This window comes from Vidua chalybeata, chromosome 2, assembly GCF_026979565.1.
Source record: "Vidua chalybeata isolate OUT-0048 chromosome 2, bVidCha1 merged haplotype, whole genome shotgun sequence".
Lineage (NCBI taxonomy): Eukaryota > Metazoa > Chordata > Aves > Passeriformes > Viduidae > Vidua > Vidua chalybeata.
In genome coordinates this window covers 39,740,309-39,760,594 of record NC_071531.1, presented here as the reverse complement: position 1 = coordinate 39,760,594, position 20,286 = coordinate 39,740,309, and the positions used below count along the sequence as shown (strand labels likewise).

Here is a 20,286-nt window from a genome sequence, read left to right as displayed (position 1 = left end):
AAGGAATTCTCATTATGAAAATTACAATTTAAAAAAAAGTTTATATTCTTTTTATGACCTGCTTATGAGGTTTTGTTTGTCTGTTGTACATGCAGATTCTTTTTGATCTGCTCTCTGCTGCTGTTTGTGATCCAACTGCAGCTATGTGTTCAGTCTCAGATTTTATTTTAGTGGAAGGTAAATTCTCTGGGCAGGTAGGTTATGGGTGAACTGAACTGCCATCAAGTGAAATGCCCATGTATGTAGCAACTTGTTACACTTCTATGCCTTTCAGAATGCCTGTCAAATATCCACAGCAAACAGTCTTTAGGTAAAAGCAGTCTGTCGACAATTGTTGCTGTTCAAAAGTGTAGTTATAGTTTAAGTCATCAAACACTAATAGAATTTTGGCGCTCCTTTATGTGATATAAATATCTCTACTATTTCAGAGACAAGTTTGGGTTTTTTTTAACCCATCTGTAGATGCTAATTCACTGTATTTTGAAAACTGAAAATGATGTGCAGACTTAACAGAAACCATTTAGAGATTAGGTCCCTTTCATTAAATTGTTTATAAGAAAATATAAGATCATGTGTATGCAATGCACCCTATAACTCCAGGTTTGCTTCTGGGAGTTTGAGAAAACAGTATTTTTTGGTCTTTAATATTAGAAAATATCAATATTTAATTTGTTTTTAACTTCAGCAACACCTGGAAGACCTGGGATATAAACAACTTTCTGTTGAGATCACTTCAATATGATTATTTTCAGAGACTTTTATTTCATAACCATCACTACTCAAGGAAAGCCCAGTTGGTTTGAAAGTCAGAGCTGGTGGTGAAATATAAAGGATGCTTAGATTCAAAATCTTTTACAGCAAATCTTTTGTAAAGTCTTTTGTCTTTAACCCCTGCATAGTCTAATGGAGGAATGCGTGTTGTTTTCAGTCTGCTCTAAAAGATACTTATTGTTTTAGTCCCATCTCATAAAACTGATTAAGTTTTGATACATCTAAATTGAGGTGTTTATTCATGTTGGAAACCCCATGTTCCTATTTATAAGCTTCATGTTTTTAGCCAAATTGGTGCAGTATACACAGAAAAGGAAAGTGATACCATTTCAACAAAATATTTTAGGAGCAGCAAGTGTGGCCGTGGGCAGAAGACGTTAAACATACATGGCTAAGCACATCTGTGGGTTTGCTTTTCAGTGGAGAATTAAAGACTTTTTGCGTGGTTGAAGATCTGAACTACGCTTCCCAAAACCTGAGCTCCTATGATCATGAAAATAGCTTTGCAAATACCATACAAGTATAAACTGAGAAGGATTTGTTTTTCCTACAATTTCAGGAATTTTGCTGCACAAACCTGTGTTAGCAAATGAACCATACTTTGGGTGGTTTTACTGATGCTTGTAGTGTCTTGTAGGATGGTATGAAATGTAATGATGCCAGTTTATTATTTTCTCATGAAATCTGAGTAAAAACAGAAAGAGATGCTGGTGCTACTTCCTCCTGAGTTTGAGGGAACTAGTGAAGTAGTTGGGACTGTCCCTCTGTCTGGTCCTACCTCTCTGCTATTCTTGTTATACCTTCAGCACCACCACCCCATTAGCTGTAAGACCGTATCTATGTAGTATCTTTATTGGACTTGTTATTGTTTTGTTTGGACATTGTCACTGGTTTAGGTTTTTATTGTGTGCTTGTTTGTTTTTTCTTGTTTATTGAATTTTGGTTTGGTTTGTTTTTAAATTATATTCTAGGAGACATGATTCAATATCCTTGCTCTTAAGCAACCCCTTTTCTCACATTGTATACAGATGACTTGTTAAATGAGTGCCAAATCCGTCTGATTTTTATGTCTGTTCTGTATATAACAAAACAGGAGGAAGATATGACCTACTTCCATTACCCCTCAGTGCTGCTGCTCTTTGGGCTTGTTTAAAAGTAAAGTAACTTCAGTGTCATTTGAGTTTCTAAAGGAAAATTATTCTTTAGGTGTTAGTGCTTTGTTGCCATATAATCATACCATGTCTGGCTCATTGTATTACTTCTCACAAGAAAAAAACCCAAATGAACAAAAAAGAGAGAAAAAACGTGCCTATGTATGGATTCGTAAATTATATATTTTTAATAGGAAAAAACCCACATAGTATGTGGAGAGAGTTTGTATGGGAGATTTCAAAAACAGAAGTCACAATGAAGGCCTTTTCATCAATTGTTGTAAATGGAATATTGTAAAAGAAAGAGATACATAAGAAAAAATCTTTTATGCTGCTTGCTGTTAACAAACAATATTTTGTTGAAGAATCTTCCAACACTCCTGTATTCCAAAAAGCTAGTGAAAACCTGAATAGATAATCCTGCATCCTTTTACACGCACATCCATTTAGCTGGTTGGGTACACATGCTTGAAGGAGGCAGGGGAAAGGTAGGCACTGCTGTTTGAAAAAAATAGATTACATGACTTTGACTTTGTATTTCCTGCCTTTAACATGTAAGGAAAGTATAAAATTCATTAGTTATCTTTTTTGAGCACATTTTTGTCTCTTCAGCTATGAGAAGTTATGTAGACCATCCTTCCCTCTTTTAAGTTATTCAGCATTTTATGAGTGAGTCTCTGTACATTTAGTTTTTTGTCTGCCACAAACTCTCACACAAGAACTAGGTGTCAGCTGCAGTTGCAGGTGATTAGTGCCTGAAAATCAGGCCATGAATCAAGAGTTCCTGGTCATCCAGCACTTGCAGCTGTTGGTCATGATGTTGCATGCAATTGTGGAATATATTTCTCCCCTGCTTTTTGTTTCTAATTTCTACTTTGGCTGTATTTACTGACAAATTAGTTAGATATGCTTAGTGGAGACTGCAGAGGTCCAAAACACAGCGTTCTGTTTCAGCCAGTGTTTGGCTGAGTTATGGCTATGTGATAGAATGAGTAAATAAGTTTCCTTTCTGCTAGGTAAGAGGATCACAGCTTTAGCTAAAATTATTAATATGAAGGAGAAAGAATATTTTCCACCTGTGTACACATAATGATAATTATATATAGATAGATCTTGGGCATTTTGAAAGGTTGACACTTCAACCCGAAGACTTGCAAAACCCAACAGTGCAAAACAGAGGTTGTGTATTATATAATAGAAGGTGGAGATGTACAGTTCTGTACTGCTTGATTTTCCTCTGCTTTTATTTCTCACCTAAGTTAGTTGAAAGAGAACTTTATTAATTCCATAAAGCCATAGCAAAACTTATATTTTCATATGTTTGTTTTGATATGATCTCCCCTATAGATTCAAAGCAGTTTAAGTGAAAATGAAATACAGTTTTTAAAGAACAGTAAAAAAAACTGATGATTGCATCTACTTCAGATCCTTCTGGGGAAAAAACCCTTTCATGTGTAGTGTCTATGACATTTATATTAAATTTACTTTTATAGTTGTTTCATTGCCAGAAGTAATCTGTTTTAAAACTGCTCCTAAGTGCAGAGTCAGTGTTGTTGCTGTCTAGGTAATGCTGAAGACAAGACTGATTCTCTTATTAGACTGCCAGGATGATTTGGTGATTCAGACCAAGTTTAACCCTGACTGATAGGATGCTTGCTGCTGCTCATGTCCTACTCTCTGGGTAAATGACGCTGATGTGACTGGGATGATACTGTTGATGCTACATAGCAAGTAAGAGCTGATTCTTTATTTTTGGCATCAAAGGTGAGATCAAAGTATGTCATAGGAGATTAGGATTCTTCTTTTGGTTAGGATCTGATCTCTTTAATTAAAACCAAACCGAAGTCTTCTTTATTGTGTCTGCAAGAAAATAGTTGCTTCCTTTTTGTGGCAGTCTTTTGGAAGGACCAAAACATGCTTGCCTGTCCTATTACTCAAGTTTATTAAACATCTGGTTTTTGTATTGTGTCAACTTCCTTTCCCTTTGAATATATTTAAGCTTTCTGAAATATGCAGGGTTGAAAAATGTCATCTGCTTTGGGGGATTAACATGGGTTTCTTAAGCAACAGGAGCCTCTTAATAGAAAGCAGGGTAAAGGTGTAATCCTTTGTAAACGTCACTTGTAAACATTTCATTTCAATTTGCTCTTCTCTTGAAAGAGAAAAGCTGTAGATTAACTGAGAATACAGAATAAAGACCAAATGGTCTTGGATCTACAACTATTTATCTTCCACTGGAGTTTGGATGTAGTACCTTGGCAGGGAGTTTCTCTGCCTCAATCCCAAATTCTTCAGAGAGAAAGACTTCATAATCCTGTTGGGGGTCTGTTTCTTAAGGATAATGTTCTGGCTGAGGTTTTTTTTTTGTTTGGCTGGTTTTGTTTGTTCATGCAGTCATATGGTGGTGGTTCATATTCCCTTTGTGGGAAAAATGCTGTCTATTAACTGTGCTCCCACCAGCTTCAAACCAGAATGTGTGCCAGGAAAAGCTAAATGTTAGAAAGTCTCAAGAGTTAATAACAAACATTACATGTGCTTTCTTATAAATTTCCACAAGTGCTGTGTTACCTGTTAAATTCAAAATATCAGCCACAGTTTTATAAATGCTTGAATTATTTTCTATTACAGTTGTGGGTTATGATAACTGCCTTGTCCTAGGTATTTACGTCTCTCCTCAATATGCAATTATAACCAGTGAAATAATGTATTAAAAAGAGCGTGAGACAGTATGGCAATGCAGAAACGTGAAACACTGTTTTATGCTTTCTTAGCCAGCTTCAACTTCAGTTCTATTATGAATTGCTTTTTTTTTTCCAGTTTAGGAAGTGAACAGCAGGTCAAATGTCAGTTATTCATCAGTCTGTGACTTTCTTTTCTTCTCGTGCCTGAAATTATTTGGCCATTGCTGTCAGACCATTTCCAGTGAATATCAAGCACTTAAATATTCACTAATTGTCACGCCAGCTCTGCTGGGTCTTCTGAAATTACAAGAAAAGTGAATTTTTTTTTTCAACCCTCAAACACGTCAGTTGTATTTTTCTTAGCAGAATATTGTTAGTGGCTACTCAATAAACTGATTTTTGTTGACAAATGTTTAGAATGTCTTTGTTGAAAGACAGGGTATTTTAATAATATGTGTTAATAATTTATGTGCTTTTCAAAGTGGGAGAGTGAATAATCCAAAAGCAAACTTTCGTAACCTGAGGCAGCAGACAGTTTAAACTGCTGATTTCTTTGTTAAGATTCTGTAGAATGAATAGAATAAGTGGGAATGTAATTTTAAGTGCCAACAAATCCAGTCCATTCTCAGACTAGATTGATGTATTTGAAGATATCTGGGAAATGCATGTAATTTTCTTGAATGAATTAGCCTAACTTGTAATCATGGAAGGCTTCTCAAATATTGCCTTTTCACCTCTCTTTGCTGAGCTGACTCACCAAGTCATGCAGCAGTGTGTGAGCCAGCACAAAGCAGAAGATGGAGCTGGCACAGGAAGGTCAGCTGTGGATGCAGAGGCATTGTGGGAGCATTTGTGAACTCTGCTGCCCTGACTGAAGGGGTCAGTGAAATTATGCTGTTAATTTTGGTAGTCACGTCTATGCCTGTAAGTTGGTTTGCACAGTACTGGTGAGAGTGGATTGAGGATCTGTGTGGGGAGCGTGGGCATCCTCCCCGGTTACAGGGTGTTTCCTTGGGCCACCTGTTTGGAGGTGACAAATGTCCAAGGAACAGTGGGAGCTTTGCAATCTCTCCTCTTCAAACTGTACATGTATGGGTGTCCAGTGGTACAAACTCTGATGTTTTCCTGTTTCAGGAGTGATGGGAGGGATGTTCTGCCTCTGGTCAGAGGCAGGAGAGCTGAACTGCTTGTTGTATGCATCCTTCCCCTGAGACTGAGGTTCACTTCTTCCATCCTTGAAATTTTTAAAAGCTAGATGTCAGAGCCCCAGCTAATCATTTTCATCCAGACTAGGGTGAAAGCATGGTACATTGAACAGGCTGCTCATCATGGCTATCTCAAATGTGTATTTTAGGATGAGATAAATTGCTCTCTGGAGGTGCTTGTGTATCCCTACATGTTGATTTTTCTGTTCCAGCAGTAACAGGAAATCAAAGACTCATTTAGGGCAGAAAAGGCCTTTAAGATCTTTGAGTCTAACTGTATTTATGTAGCATTTAACTATAAAACAGTATCATACAGTTTAAAAAACTTAAAGGAAAAATGCTGTGATATATTATTTGTAGATTTGGATCCCTCATACCTGAAACATCAGGTAGATCAGCTGGATATTAAGATAAGGAACATCCTCACCACCTTCATGCAGTCAAATGACATGGATATAATGGTTATCATCATCAATAAAATGAAGCAGAATCAGCAGCCAAGTTCTAGTTCAAGTTCTAGCACTTCCTTGGTTTTCTCATTTGGTACGTCTTGTTCCTTCCTTTGTTGGCACTAGAATGTGCCCCCCTTATGCTTATACTTTTTGTTTTCTCTTCCTCTCTGCAGTTCCTTTGGAACTGCTGGGTTCAATTCCTTGCTATTGGTATTCTCCAAAGAAACAGAAGACAGCAGTGTAGAAAGATGCATTAGTCCTGAGTGTATCTTCTGGGGCTTTACCCAGCTTCGTTCTGTGATGATGTCCTTCCTCAGTGCAGTATCTGGTCTCTCTCAGGCAGCCATGTGCAGTGCTGCATAGGAGAGAAAGTGCTCATCACCTGGAAAGGCTGTATCTACAGTCAGAATTAGGGATGCTTTCTGCAATGGCATAGTCACATTCTCATTCATACTCAAACTCTGAGAGTGGGAGGAAATACCCAATTTTTACTTAAGATAATTTGTGGTTTGAAAGTGAAATTTGACTAGCTTAAAATTATCTAAAGAAACCTTTATAGCTAGGATGCAGTGATTAAAGCAGTGTGTCTTATCTTGGTACAGTGTAAAGGGCTCCACCAGTTCCCAGATTTAAAAGCCTTCAGAAACTTATTAATATGCTGCTTACCTGTAAACTTATCTCCACAGCTCCAGTGAGCTGCCTCCACCAGGCTGCGATTACAGTACGCACGCACAATTAAATGTTGTCTTTTGCATGCCAATGTGTAAATCACATAAAATGCATGGCTGAAAATGTCTGCCAAAGCTTTTGTGTGTATCTGAATCAGGCTACCAGTGTTAAAGTAATTCTTGGATAAATATGTCAGTTTTTGAATAAAAAGTGATGCACGAGGCACACATCAAGAGGCAGATAATTCGCAAATACAAACAGCAGTTGCAGAAGTAGATTACAATATCTCCTTTTCTTATCCCCATCCCCAAAATTGAGGCTTTGATAGAAATTGCACAAACATAATGCTGCCAGAATATAAATAGCAAATGGTGAATTATGACTTAGTGCCAATTTGCTTTTTGATGGCCTTTTGGCAGATGCAAATATTCATGCAGAACACAGCAGCAGGGAGTTTTTCTTCTCATTTCTTTCACGGTTATTGTCTCACCTGGTTTTCTGGCTGAACCTCTAGTAATTTCTACTTTTTTCTTCAGTTTGCCTTGCTTTTATAGTTCTGGTGTTGTTGTCATGCCATTATGTTTTCATACAGTTCTTATTGAATTTACAATTATCTCCATTTAGTAGATAGTGGGGCACTATGTATTTGTGTGTAGCTGTTGCTTAGCATTCAGAGGCTAGTTCTTCCTGAATAAAGGGGGACCTTTTGCTCTTCAATGACTCTTCACGTTTCATTGCTTCATTCCCTGGTGCAGATGCTCCATTTTATTCCCTACTGTCATCTCACCCCCATCTAACATCTGAGTTTTGTCCTTTCTTAGTAAATACTCATCTTTGTATCCTCTCTGTGGACAGGTCACACAGTTCCTTGTAGAACTCTCTCTCTGGCCTTTTGCAAGGAGCACATTTGGGCAGAGCAGCAGGTCCTGCGTCTGGAGTGACTGTTAGTTAGGGAGCACCTTGCTTTCTGCTTGCTGGCAGGGATAAGCCAGATCCTCATCCACTTTACATTGTCTCCGGTTGACTGGAGTTAGTGGACATAAGCTGGGTTACATTATATGGTGATGTCATCCAGGAGTGTTCTCTGAGTGAGCTGCCTTTTGAAATGAATCTCAGATACAACCATTTTGGTGAACAGAATTGAAATAAGAGGGATTTTGCAGAATTAATTAAGGTAATACATGTAAACTGATATAAAAGAGAATGCTTTGTCAAAGCTTTAATATAAAGATACCGCTCAGAAAATATAAAAGGACATTATCAAATAGTTTTTATTACTGGATTCCCACAGAGTAGCTCTGCAACCAGAAGTATATGTAGCTCAGTATTCTTTGCTCTTTAGTGTTCCAGAGTAATTCAGAAACACCTCTGCAGTCAATTATAAATGTGGTGGCTGGCAAAAGAAAATGCTCTTCATAAAAACACTTGTATACTCACTCACAGCATGATACAGAGTGGAAGGGAATGTGCAAGTAGTCTGGTCCAGCTCTTGGCTCAAGGCAGGGCCGGCAGTGAGCAAATTGCTCAAGGTCCCTAAGAAGCATTTAACGGTAAGAATTGAGGACTAATGTGTTCTAGATTTTTTTTTTTTTCTTTGAGAGCCTTAGTTGGATTTCAGAGTCACCAGTTGAACATCTGACACTTTAAAGCCTGTGACCTGTAGAGGTCAAATACCCTTCTGAGGTAGAAACCTTCAGGTTTTCTCTATGGCAAATGAGTGTTTGCAGCCATATCTTTGGGCTTATAAAAGAAATGAGGCAGTAGTCATTTTATAAATGAGAGATGTGTCATAAGCTTATTTATGTTCTAGAGTTTGTCAGACCCTTCAGCTTTTCTTCATAGTTTTCTCCTTCATGTCAAAGTATGGGTATGTGTGCTTTGAAAGACTATGGGAGATTCTAAAAATAAAATTCAAGTGGAAAGCAAATGCTTCAAATGGCTGATTGTGTCACAGCATACTCAACTCTGTGACTTTGCCAAAATCTCAGGAAGAGCAAGGTAGAAATAGCAAACTGCAGGAGAGCAGCCTTTGTGAAAAGGAGAGACTCTTATAAATGCATCTACTTAAAAAAAGTCAGCAAACCCTTCTGAAGATCTCATTAAAACCTGGATTCACACCAACTTTGGAAGAGCTAAGTTTTCAGACTTTCTTCATGTGAAGCCATTGGATTGCTGTTGTTAGAGAAGTAGAATTAGGAGCAGGTAATCTTTTTGTTTCTCCTATGTAGGCTGAGTCTAGCCATTGCCATTTCTTTCTGTATCTGTTCCATGAAACAGTAACTTTGAGCAGGTATATATGCCTTTGTAACTTTGAACAGGTATGTATGCCTTTCAGTGGAAAGGTCACTTCTCTGCAGAGCATTTCAGATCTGTGCTGCTTATGTTTCATCGTAGGAAGGTCGTATACACACAACTTAGCCAGGAGAAGTGACAAAAGGTTACTGGGGAAATGGTTCAGCATTTCCTTGGGCTGAGAGAACAAGTCTTTGAGGGTCAGTTAATGCTGTTGCTGCTTGTTTCACTGGAATGATGGATTTCCTGCATAGGTATAGCTGTGAAGTAAATTCCAGGCATGTTTTGGACATGATGGGGGTTTTTTGTGTGTGGGGGGGGTATTTTTGTTTTGTTTTTGTTTTTTTTTTTTTTTTTGTTTGTTTGTCTGTTTTGGGGCTTTTATTGTTTTTAATTTTTTTATTCTTTTTTTTTATTTTGCATTGAGCTTCTATTTAGGATGCCATGGGAGAAGAAAAAAACCAGAGCTCAAGTTCTCAGTGGTAGTGTTTGACTGAGAGTTAAACTGAAGGTTAACTCCTTCAGCACTCAGAATTCATTCACTAGCTATTGCCTGTTAAATACTTGAAAATAAAATTAATTTATCTGAAAATAAAGTAGCATGATAGGATTAAATAGCTAAAATAACTAATGCAAACTGATCTTTTTGAATCTGTAGGTAGCTTAGGTATTAATGTTTAAATTTCAAATTAGCTAGACATTTTAACAGAAGATGCCTGGCTAATTTGACTGTGAATTATGATTATTTATGAAGATAAATAACTTGTCCTCTTCTCTTGAAGACGTCTCATACTACTCACAGGTAATCCATTTGTCCTTTTTAGCCATCAGATCCTCACATTGATACTTCCCAGGTGAACAAGTGTCACCAATTATCGCTGTTTTCCTCTAGGGGCATTTAAAGGCCCCAAAAGACTGGCTAGTGGTTGTGCAAATTCCTTTGAAAATGTGGTGCATGTGGAAGGCCATACCACATCAATGAACTCCCTTCTTGTAGGAATGATCCATGAATTCCTGGGTATTTGCTGCTATCAGCTGCAAATCACTGCACTGGGATAGGAAGTGCTTGGGTATGTACATAGCTCTGTACCTCAGCATATAAGTTGTTTTTAACTCTTCTTCTGTCACAACTGTAGAGTTACAGCCCTGAAAAGCACTGTAGCACCAAGTGGAGCACCCTCTCTTTAAAGAAAATGCCTTTGCCTTCACTCTCAGGCTTCAGTCCAGGAGTGGGTTTCTTTTACATTCCTTTACTGGTGTCTAAGAGGACCAGAGAGTGAACTGGGGCCCAAGGCCCATGATTTTCCATGTTCCTTAGCTGTTGGCTGGGTTTCTGGCTGTGTTTTAGGTTGCTCTGAGGAGAGCTGACTGAGCTATGGCTAGCTTTGAGCAAGGGCTCATCCTGACCTGTGAGTCAGTGTGTCCATTTCTGGTTGTTGGGGTTGGGGTTGCTCCCTTGTCCTCTTTTTTACAGCTATGAGGATACAACCAACAACTGTAAGGATACAAGTGCATCTATAAGGATAGCCCTGGGGTACAGCTGAAGGTGTGGCAACATCTTCTAGCATGACAGATAGTAAGCTTGTTGGCTTCATTTTCTTCCTGCATTTTTTCTGTTTCCCTGACCCTTTCTGATGAAATCATTTCATGGAAACATAAACACTGCACTGAGAAAGGCTGGCTTAACATTTTATCTCCCAACCTGGCACAAGCACTCACTCCTCTGCCTTTCTCTCCTTATTCCCCAGCATCCAAAGTCCCTTTTGGATCTACTGATGCCTCCTACCTCCACACTCTTTCTGCAGCAGAAAGTTCTAGCAGTTTGCTTCTTCTTTTACTTCCTCTAAATGGATGAAAGTAATATTAATCTCAGCTTTGTAAGGTTTGAACTATTCTGTTTAAACTGCATCAGAGAAAAGGGCCAATTATTATTATTACCTGTGACTATTGTGTTTTGGTGATTGACTGACTAGAAGAGGGTGAGCTGAAGAAGAAGGATTTGTTTAGAGAAGGGCAAGTCTGCTTTAGGGATTGAACAAGTGCAGACAAGAGAGTGATGGAAAAAGGGTAGGATAGGTTGGATAAAGGAGCCTCTGAAGATGCAGAAGTATAAAAAAAAGCTCACTAAGAGTAGGGGGAAAGCATTGTGCTGGACTTGTACAAATCTCTGGCTTACCTGAATTAATTTTTTTGGTCTGTACTTAAACACTAGAGGTCTGGTGCTTTTGTGTCTTAAACATCACAGTGTGGCACAGTCACATAAAGGAAGAGCACTAGAAATTAAGTGACTGCACAGTGCAGTCTGTCAGAATTGGAAGCAGAACTCCTCACTTGCTCCTCTTTTTAATTGCCGCCTATTGATGCTTACATACAGCAGAAAGTTAATGATGCATCTCTTAAAAAATTACTGCAAATTGCAAGACTGTTACATTAACATGATTAATTTGAACTAAAAGCTGTACCCAAGATTCTGCTAAGGCACAGTTGCATATTAGAGCCATAAAGTTGTATGTGCAGCCATAACACAACTGCCTGCTCCTTACTTTCCATGTTCTGTAAGGGCAGAAAGGAACCAATCTGTTAATTATTCTTGGCATTAGAAATATTGATGTCAGGAGAATGCTCTTTTAAGAAATACATTGAATCCAAATTACAATGGTCTAAAATACGTTTGAGTGAAGAAAGTACCTTCATTAAAAATACCCAAAGTCACCAACTCAGCACAGACCATTTCATGTATCCCAAGGCAGTGGACACCTGACTTCCAAAGTGAAACCTAAGTGGTAAATTTAACAGTAAGGTGGTGTAAATCAGCTTATGTCAGTTCCATGCTTTTAAATATTGCAAGCTGCAGCAGTTTAAAAAGAAACTCAGGCTTCTGAAAATGCAAGTGATCAACAAAAGAGTGATTTGGGGTTGTTTTAATTTTGGAACCTGTTTGTTCGAGAGGCAGTTTAATGTTCTGAGTTCTCAGAATGGAGAAAGACTGGGAAATTTCTTTTCTCACCAGGCACTTCCTGCCACAGCTGCTTGAGTGAGTTAATCTACTTGGCTTCACATCTGTTCACTGCCCCCATCTTCACACCAGAGCAGGAGCCCTGTGGCTCTCCTGGCCCCTTTTTTCCATTCCAGGGCTCAACTTCTCATTTCCTAGGCTCCTGCCCTTATTTCAGCGTGTTGCCAGCTGCCAGGGAAGAGCTGCCTAGGGTACTGGATATTTACTGCTTGCTGTGTGAGTGCTGACCCTTGGGGAGAAGAGGGAAGAGGGTGCAATGTGGCACCTGCAGGACAGGCTGTCTCTAGAAGGGCTTGGGAAATGAGGCAGAGTAGCTGGATGAAGTTTTCCAGTGTCTGACTGACATGACCAACAAGGTAATTCCAAATTACTGGAAAGGTAGGCTTCCTGCTGCCATGGCAACAGAAGTTCCAGTGCTGACTGAATTTGTTATTCATGAAGAAAACAAGGTAAGAATTGGCAAGTCCTACTTATTCTTCCACCCTTTCATTTTAATTTTCTTAGTGATACAGTGTTTGAGATACAGTCTTTGAAAGAGAATATTCATGTCTAAAACAAAATTGGAAATCTTTGGTTTTCTTGCACTCTTTTTAAGAGAATGGAAATGCTTTCACTCTTGATACAAGAAAGCTTTTGTTGAGCCAAACTTGAGCTAAGTATGATAAGACAATAAAATGTGTAAGTAGCTTGAAGGTTTTTCAAATTTGCCTGAACTTTTGTCTGGTGAGCCTTTGTCCTGGAGAGAAAATATTTGGCTTAAAGGTTAAGATGAATTAGGTGACTTTAGATTATCCAAAGAATGAAGGCTGTGTTTGTACCCTCATTCCTGTTTCTTTGCATATGGTTCTTTCATCCATTCAGTCTGTGCTAGTCAAGGAGGAGGACTGTTTGAAGAAGGCACTGTAGAGCGCTCTGTCTCTCATCCAGCAACAGCTGAATACTTTATGGAAGTATATTAAGTCCTTGACAGGAGAAGGTAGCCAGCTGGCTGCTGCAGCAGGATATTCTTGTTCTCCCTCACAACTGAAAATGAGGAGTTGGCAGAGTGCCTGCCAAGCTTGCCGGGGAAGAGTAGAGGCACAGACTCTTGCAGTATTTTAACTAGGTGGGCTGTTAACCAAAAAAATAAGAGAAGAAAGCACACATTTCAAGTCTGCCCAGGCCACCAACTGGAAAGTGGTAAAGGGCTGACTCTAATATGAATAATTACCCTCCAAGAGCTTCCATGCTTTGGGATAGCTTAAGAATGTGGTTACTTTAAGGTCAGAAGCAAGTGAAGTAACTACACTGGTGTTTGTTCTGCTTAAAACAGCATATGGAATGGTGGTGTCTCACTGGTTAGAAGAGTGCTCTGACAGTTCTACAAAATCTGGAGTCTGGACATAATTTGATTGTCCTTTCTTGTCCTAATAAGTACAGCTCAAGTCAAAATGTGGGTCACCAAAAAAGATACTGAAAAGAAAGGAATTCATGTTAAAATTGGCAAATTCAGGAAAGAGAGAACACAAGAACACTGCTCACCATTTCATTAAGCAAAGCTTTGAAACAACATAAAACACTATCCAGTCAATCATCCTTTTCCAAAAAGCAAGCAGGTGAAAACAGCCTTAAGGCACAACCAATTAGCACAGAAATAGGTGTCTATTTTGGGTGTGGATCGCCAAACATGCTGAGGTACAAGTATATGAAACAAAACAGGCCTCAGGTCATTATTTTATAGCCTGTTCTTCCTCATTTGCTCCCTTTAATGAAGTCTCCCAGGAACTGCTGTGTGGGTGCTCCATTGACTGATGAGTGAAGCTTCTTCTTTAAGCACTGAAACTGGTGGCCCAGGAGATGTTTTTAGAAATTTAATGATGGAATCCTGACCTCTTATATAAGACTCAGAGGACAAATCAGATCTAGGTTCTGTGTTTGTAAATGCTCTTCAGTGACCTCCACTGTATTTTGGAACAAACCTTCTTCGGCTTTTCCATGATTGCTGAAGATAAAGATATTAACAGTAACTACTGAGGCCTATATGCATTTTTAGTGTTGCAGTTTTTTGTGCTTAGAAGGTATTTGAAACAAACGTCATAGACGTTCAACATTCAAAATGCACTGAGATTATTTGGTTCTTTGATTACACAGTCATACTAACCTTTGATGTCTAAGATCCAGGTCACCATTTATGAAGATAACTAAATATTCACATGGTCTGGACTGACCTTTCAAAAGGCAGGAAATACTGCTCTGAATTGCTTTCCCTTACTGAATTCCTTTTCCCAGACAGATCTCATGGGTAGAGTTGGAAAAAACACTTGAATGCTGGTATCAGTTTACTCTCCCTTCCCAAACTGGCAAAATTAGAGTAAGCCCTGATTCCTTTGTTCATAGTGAATCATATGTGTTAATATAAAAACAACCTCACATCACACTCCTTTGACCCCAAAATGAACTAGTAATAGCTCCAGTGTAAGATTACAGGTTATTATAATAGGTGCTGGCTTTAGTGCTATCTTATTGTCCACTTCACAAAGTTAAGTTTATTTGGCACTGTTTGATGCAAATAACTAGTCTGCCTTAAACACAGAAGAATTTTACAGAGCTGGGTAAACTGTGTTGTGCATTCATCTGAAGTCTGTTTTTCCTTAACTTTGATTAGCAGCAATCGTAGTCATGCTGGATGTAATTAAAAATATGGGAACACTTTATATATAAATGTGGATGCATGATGTAGATGTAACTACTAATTGAGATGTTGAATGTAACTCTGCACTTCTTGTCAAGCATAGTGGGTAGTCTTTGCTTGCAGATTTATTTTGTGGCTTGCATACCTACTTCAGCTGCTCATAGAGCTCCTCAGGCAAAGGCTGAAAGAAGGGTTGGGAATTTATTGTGCTTTTTCAGTTGTTCAGAGAAGAGGCAATGGATACATCTCAGGTTTCTCTTAGCAAGTTGAAGGAATTTCAGTCCTTTTTAGATTTGCAACTGCTTGAGGCTTCAAAGGCATGTATGTGTGAAAGAGGAAAAGAGGGAAGGAGGAACACATACCGCTGCTAATCTTATGTTAACATCAACTGTAAGGGTTGAAATCCCAGTTGTAAGAAAGTAGCTGCAGTAGCAGAGAGGCCATTCAAAACACGCGCATTCCCTGCTCTCAGAAACAGGTAGTGCATCATAAAGACCTTGGTATCCTGTTCAGCAGGATATGGATTGCTTGTTCAATTTTTTAAAAATGTGTAGCTATTTTATAGTTTTGCTTCCAAGAAGATCAGGGGTTTTTTTTAGTAATAAAATTTGATCAGCAATTTGTTACTGAGGAATCTGTATGTCATTTACAGTAAGGAAAAAATTTTAAAGAACTTTTCATATGTTGAAGAATGAGATATAATGAGAGGTTAACTTTAAAAAAATTACCTCTAGTTTCATTTCAAAGAAGAAAATAGAAAGCTTTATTTGCTTATTTTTACTTCTGGTCCAAGTGTTGGGAGCACTTAAATGACTCTCTCTCCTGTTTTTTTTACTCTGTGTGTTGTCAGACTTTTAATGTCCTCAGCTGAAAAAGGAAATTAACCAGGAATCTCAGTTCGGTCTGTTCTTTTGTACAATGGCACTTTCTCACAACAGGACAGCTACTTGAAGCGGAGCAAGAATGTTCTGCCAGTTTGTCACCAACTCTTGCTAACCACATGGGAAAAGCTCAAGAGCAGAGAGAAGAATCTTGGCCTTAGTCTATTTTCCCCCTTTGCATGGGGGCAGAGGAAGTTAGAGACATGAAGAAGCACTTATTACTGAATGCAGGAGCTAAAATTCTTTCTTGTTTCTGAGAGGGAGGTAGCTTTGCTATAGACTTCTGCAACAAATCTAACTCCGCAAGTTGCATTAAAAGAATACAGTTAATAGGCAAAATAAACCTGACAATTACCAAAATGTTTCATTTCTCTCCTACAGTTAGGTAACCTGTTTTGAATTCCAGATCAATGAGCATAGAATGATTTGAGTTGAAAGGGATGTTAAAGATCATATGATTCCAACCCCCCTTCCTTGGGAGGACACCTTTCACTAGACAAGGTTGCTCAAAGCCCCATCCAAGCTGGCCTTGAACACTTCCAGTGATGGGGCATCCACAATTTCTCTGGGCAACCTGTGCAGTGCCTCACGACCCTCACAGTAAAGAAGTTCTTCCTAATATAAAACCTAAATCTACTGCCTTTCAGTTTAAAGCCATTCCCCCTTGTCCTATAATTACATGCCCTTGTAAAAAGTCCCTCTCCAGCCTTCTTTTGGGTCCCCTTTACTTAGTGCAATGCTGCTCCAAGGTCTTCCTGGACCCTTGTCTTCTCCAGGCTGAACAGCCCTGTCAGCTGTTTGTCCTCATAGGAGAGATGCTTCAGCTTCTGATCATCTCCTCTGTACTCCCCCTAATAGGCCCCCATCCCTTCTCTGCTGGGGACCGCAGAGCTGGATATGGTGCTCCATCTTGGGTCTCATCACATCAGTAGAGCTGAGGGGAAGAATCACCTCCCTCAAATTGCTGTTCACGCTTCTTTTGAGCAGTAGTTGGATTTTATATCAGCCAAACAGTTTTATTGATACACTATTTAAAGAGAAAGTGAGAGAGAATGTGTGTATCAGTAAATGACATTATAGTATATTATTAGTATATGACAAAATCACAGACTGACTGAGATTGGAAGGGACCTGGTGTCATCTGTCCAACCTTCCTTCTCAAGCAAGGCCACCCGGAACAAATTGCCCAGAACCAGATAGCTTTTGAAAACCTCCAGGGATGGGGGCTCCTCAGCCTCTTTGGGCAGCCTGTACCACTGCTTGGTCACCCTCACCATTTCTAGGTGGTTGATGTCTGTACCAGCAGTCACTCTGCAGGGCCTCACATGAAGCAGAGTGCAGTAATCACAAAATAACTGTTTTCTCCAATTTGAGAAATTGTGGTTGTTATAGCAGAATTCCTTGCCAAAGATGAAGCATTTGCATTTATTTCTAGCAGTTAAAAGATATCTGCAAGCACTAGTATAGTCCTCTCGGGTGAGGCTTCATAAGCTACAAAACCTTTTGATAAATAGGTACTAGGCTTGGTTAGGACTCTTTCCCCTAGAGCTATAGTAAGCTTGGGTTTATCTCATGTGCCATTTCTTTGGGATGCTTTTATTCAATAAATTGTCTCTGATTAATCATAACATTTACTCAGACCCAGCCTGTTTAATGTGCCTTTCTCTGCCCCTGCCCCAGCTTGCAAGATCATAGCACTTCAAAGGGATGTAAGTGCCCCTTCACTGCAGAAATTCTTTTCCGAGAGTCCAGAATAGCTCAGGTCCAGGACTTTTGTTGCAAACATCCCAATAAGGGTTTTAGTAAGTCAGAAATGTTGAGTTACTAACTTCATTGATTATTTTTGTCACATTAACCTTGACCTACTAAACCAGGCAGCAGTTGCTGTTTTGAATGCATGCAGAACTGTAGCTGGCATCAGCAGCTATTGTGCTGTTCTGCATTCTCTCTCTGTAGCTGGATTCTTCTGTTTCACTTTGGTACCTGCTGGCATCTACATACCCAAATTTTTGATTGGCAGGTGCACTGTGACAGTCAAAAATATTTATGAAATGGGGATGATAGTAAAATGCCTTAACAAGGGAAGCGAACCCCAAATGCAAAGCCAAGACAAATTATCTGTATAACTTGAAACTATCAGCAGCTGTTGGCAAGGTCAGGAAAGTTATTAAAAGTTAAGTGTTTGTAAAGCATCTAGTATCCCTCTACCTGAATAATTTACTGTAAAAAATGTTAAGAAAGTGTAAGTATAATTCTTTTATCTGCAGAACAGATAATAAATAACAAATTATCAGACTGCTCTTGTAATTTTTAAAAATACCTTTAAAGTTTTATGATTTAAACTCTGATGCATACACATTTTCTTTAAATTAAAGAGATAGGCAAGTCTTTTTCCTTACATTTTATCCACTACCCGCTTTTTTTGCAACGGGACAAAAAACCAAAATCTTCTGGTTTTAAAACATCTCTTTATGGAAATACCCCATAACGGGGTATTGACCTCCATATGAGACAATATTTGTTCCATTTTTAAGTGAGAGAAAAATACAGCCAAACCCAGGAATCTTTAGCTTTATCATTCTTATTCAAGTGACTGCCAAACCACTGGTTTCCCATCACAGATCAGGTTTTTTAATATCCATCAGTTACAATTTCATGAATTCTCACTGCTGGCAGTGACACGCATGTTTTCATTTACTGCATTACGGGTATTCTCTAGACAACCAGTCTGTTGAAAAGAAATTAATTCCAGCAGTGAACTAAGATAGTGAATTCTCAGCAGTTTATGAATTCATGTTTTTACATTGAGGCTATTTATAGCTGGATTGAATTGATTTGAATATGTAACCAGGTGGTTGTGGTTATGTCTTTTATTATCCGCTGGATTTGAAAAGCCAGCAGAGTGCAACTGCAGAATGGGAAAACTTGCTAATTGCAGTTGGTAAATATAGCATTCTATGGCTGAAATCTCAGCTTGTATTTCTCTCATTTCTGTTCATGATTTCAGGCATGATTAGCATGAAGGAGTACAATATACCTTAACTAGGGTATCCTAAGTAAGGCATACTATATACAATTTTTAGATCTGACTAATTTAAATTTTTTACTAAAGATGAAAATCTAATAACTTGTTTCTATTTTATCCTGTGGTCCCCATTTCACTAACAATGAGAAGTGGCAAAATATTCAGGCAACATTTTAGACAAGATCTTTTGGAGAAGAGCAGAGATGTTATAGATGACTTGCAAAGCCTGTCACTAAGCTGCAGATTCATACTCAGCAGGGTTATGCTTTTTATCTTTGTCTTCTCCAATGAATATTCAAAATTGTTGGCTCAAGGAAGAAATGGGCTTAGTCCTGAACTGTGTTTTCCATGGAACAAAGAAAGTGAAAACTTTTAGTTGTTAGACAATAAGCACTTTACCCCATCAATTTTTTGAACTTGGAACTTGGTTGTTCCTTTAAGAGGAAGCTTGCATAAAATGTGACTTCTTAATCATCATCTTAATGTCAGTAAAATTGAAAAAAAATTTATCTCAAAAAAATCTTGATTTGTAGTTTGAGAGGCTTCCATAACAAAAACTGGAGAAAGTGACAAACTTGGAAGATTGTTAAGGCAAGTACATTTCACTGGCAAATTCTTTATGATTGCATTAAGCCCCAGTTAGGCATGTCCCTGTGCTGTTGGTCTTGACTGTAATATTTGGTTATTCTTGCTGTAACTGTAGAGCACTGGGTAGACAGTAGTGATTGCTGAAATCTTTGCTTCTCTCTGTCACAGGAAGTAGCTGTTTTGGAGGTTGCCTTTGGTAGGACATGGGTGATGCCCTTCCTAAGACTGAGCAGTTTCTGATCTCTGCACAAGAAGTGATTTAAGATGATAGATACCCTGGTCTTTTTTTTTTTCCCAGAGGTTGCATTGTAACTAGCCTTGCTTCCCTCTCAAAGACTTGTATGGTAAATTCACTGTTTGTGATGTATTACTTTTAGTCGCTCTCTGTGCACACAGCCTGCCTTTTCCAAGATGTTGTGTCTGGAATCAAAAAGTTTCTGAAGTGTTAGTAAATAATTGCAGTTTGTTTGAAAGAGGTATGCAGGCTGTGAATCTGAGTACATGCAGGTAGCTCAGTGTTTTTAGTACTAAAAGTATGCATAGCTAGAGGATTAGAAAATATCTGTTTTAGAAAGTGTTCTGTTGGTTTCTTTTGCACTATATTGATTTTACAAATTCTTTTTATCTAGTGACTAATATATGCGTGAGGAATATTTTTGTAATCCCTTGTGTCTGAGGGGCAGCATCTCTATTGAAATGTGTTTCCCAGATCAATCTCAGTCAGACTGTTCTCATCTGTCTTGAGTCAATATACCAAGGAGAGGAAAGATCATGCAGTTCTATTTTTTAAGTCGTAAAGAGAGTAGAAGCTATACTGTTGTTTTGATTTGGAAACACTATGATGATTTTTTTTCCTGCTATGCATGGACAGATACATGTTGATA

General features: G+C 38.5%; 1 protein-coding gene across 7 annotated transcripts in view; it reads left to right on the top strand.

The window, feature by feature from the left end:
* FARP1 (FERM, ARH/RhoGEF and pleckstrin domain protein 1) overlaps window positions 1–20,286 on the top strand; it is a 200,855-nt gene that overhangs the window by 40,158 nt on the left and 140,411 nt on the right. The window lies entirely within an intron of this gene.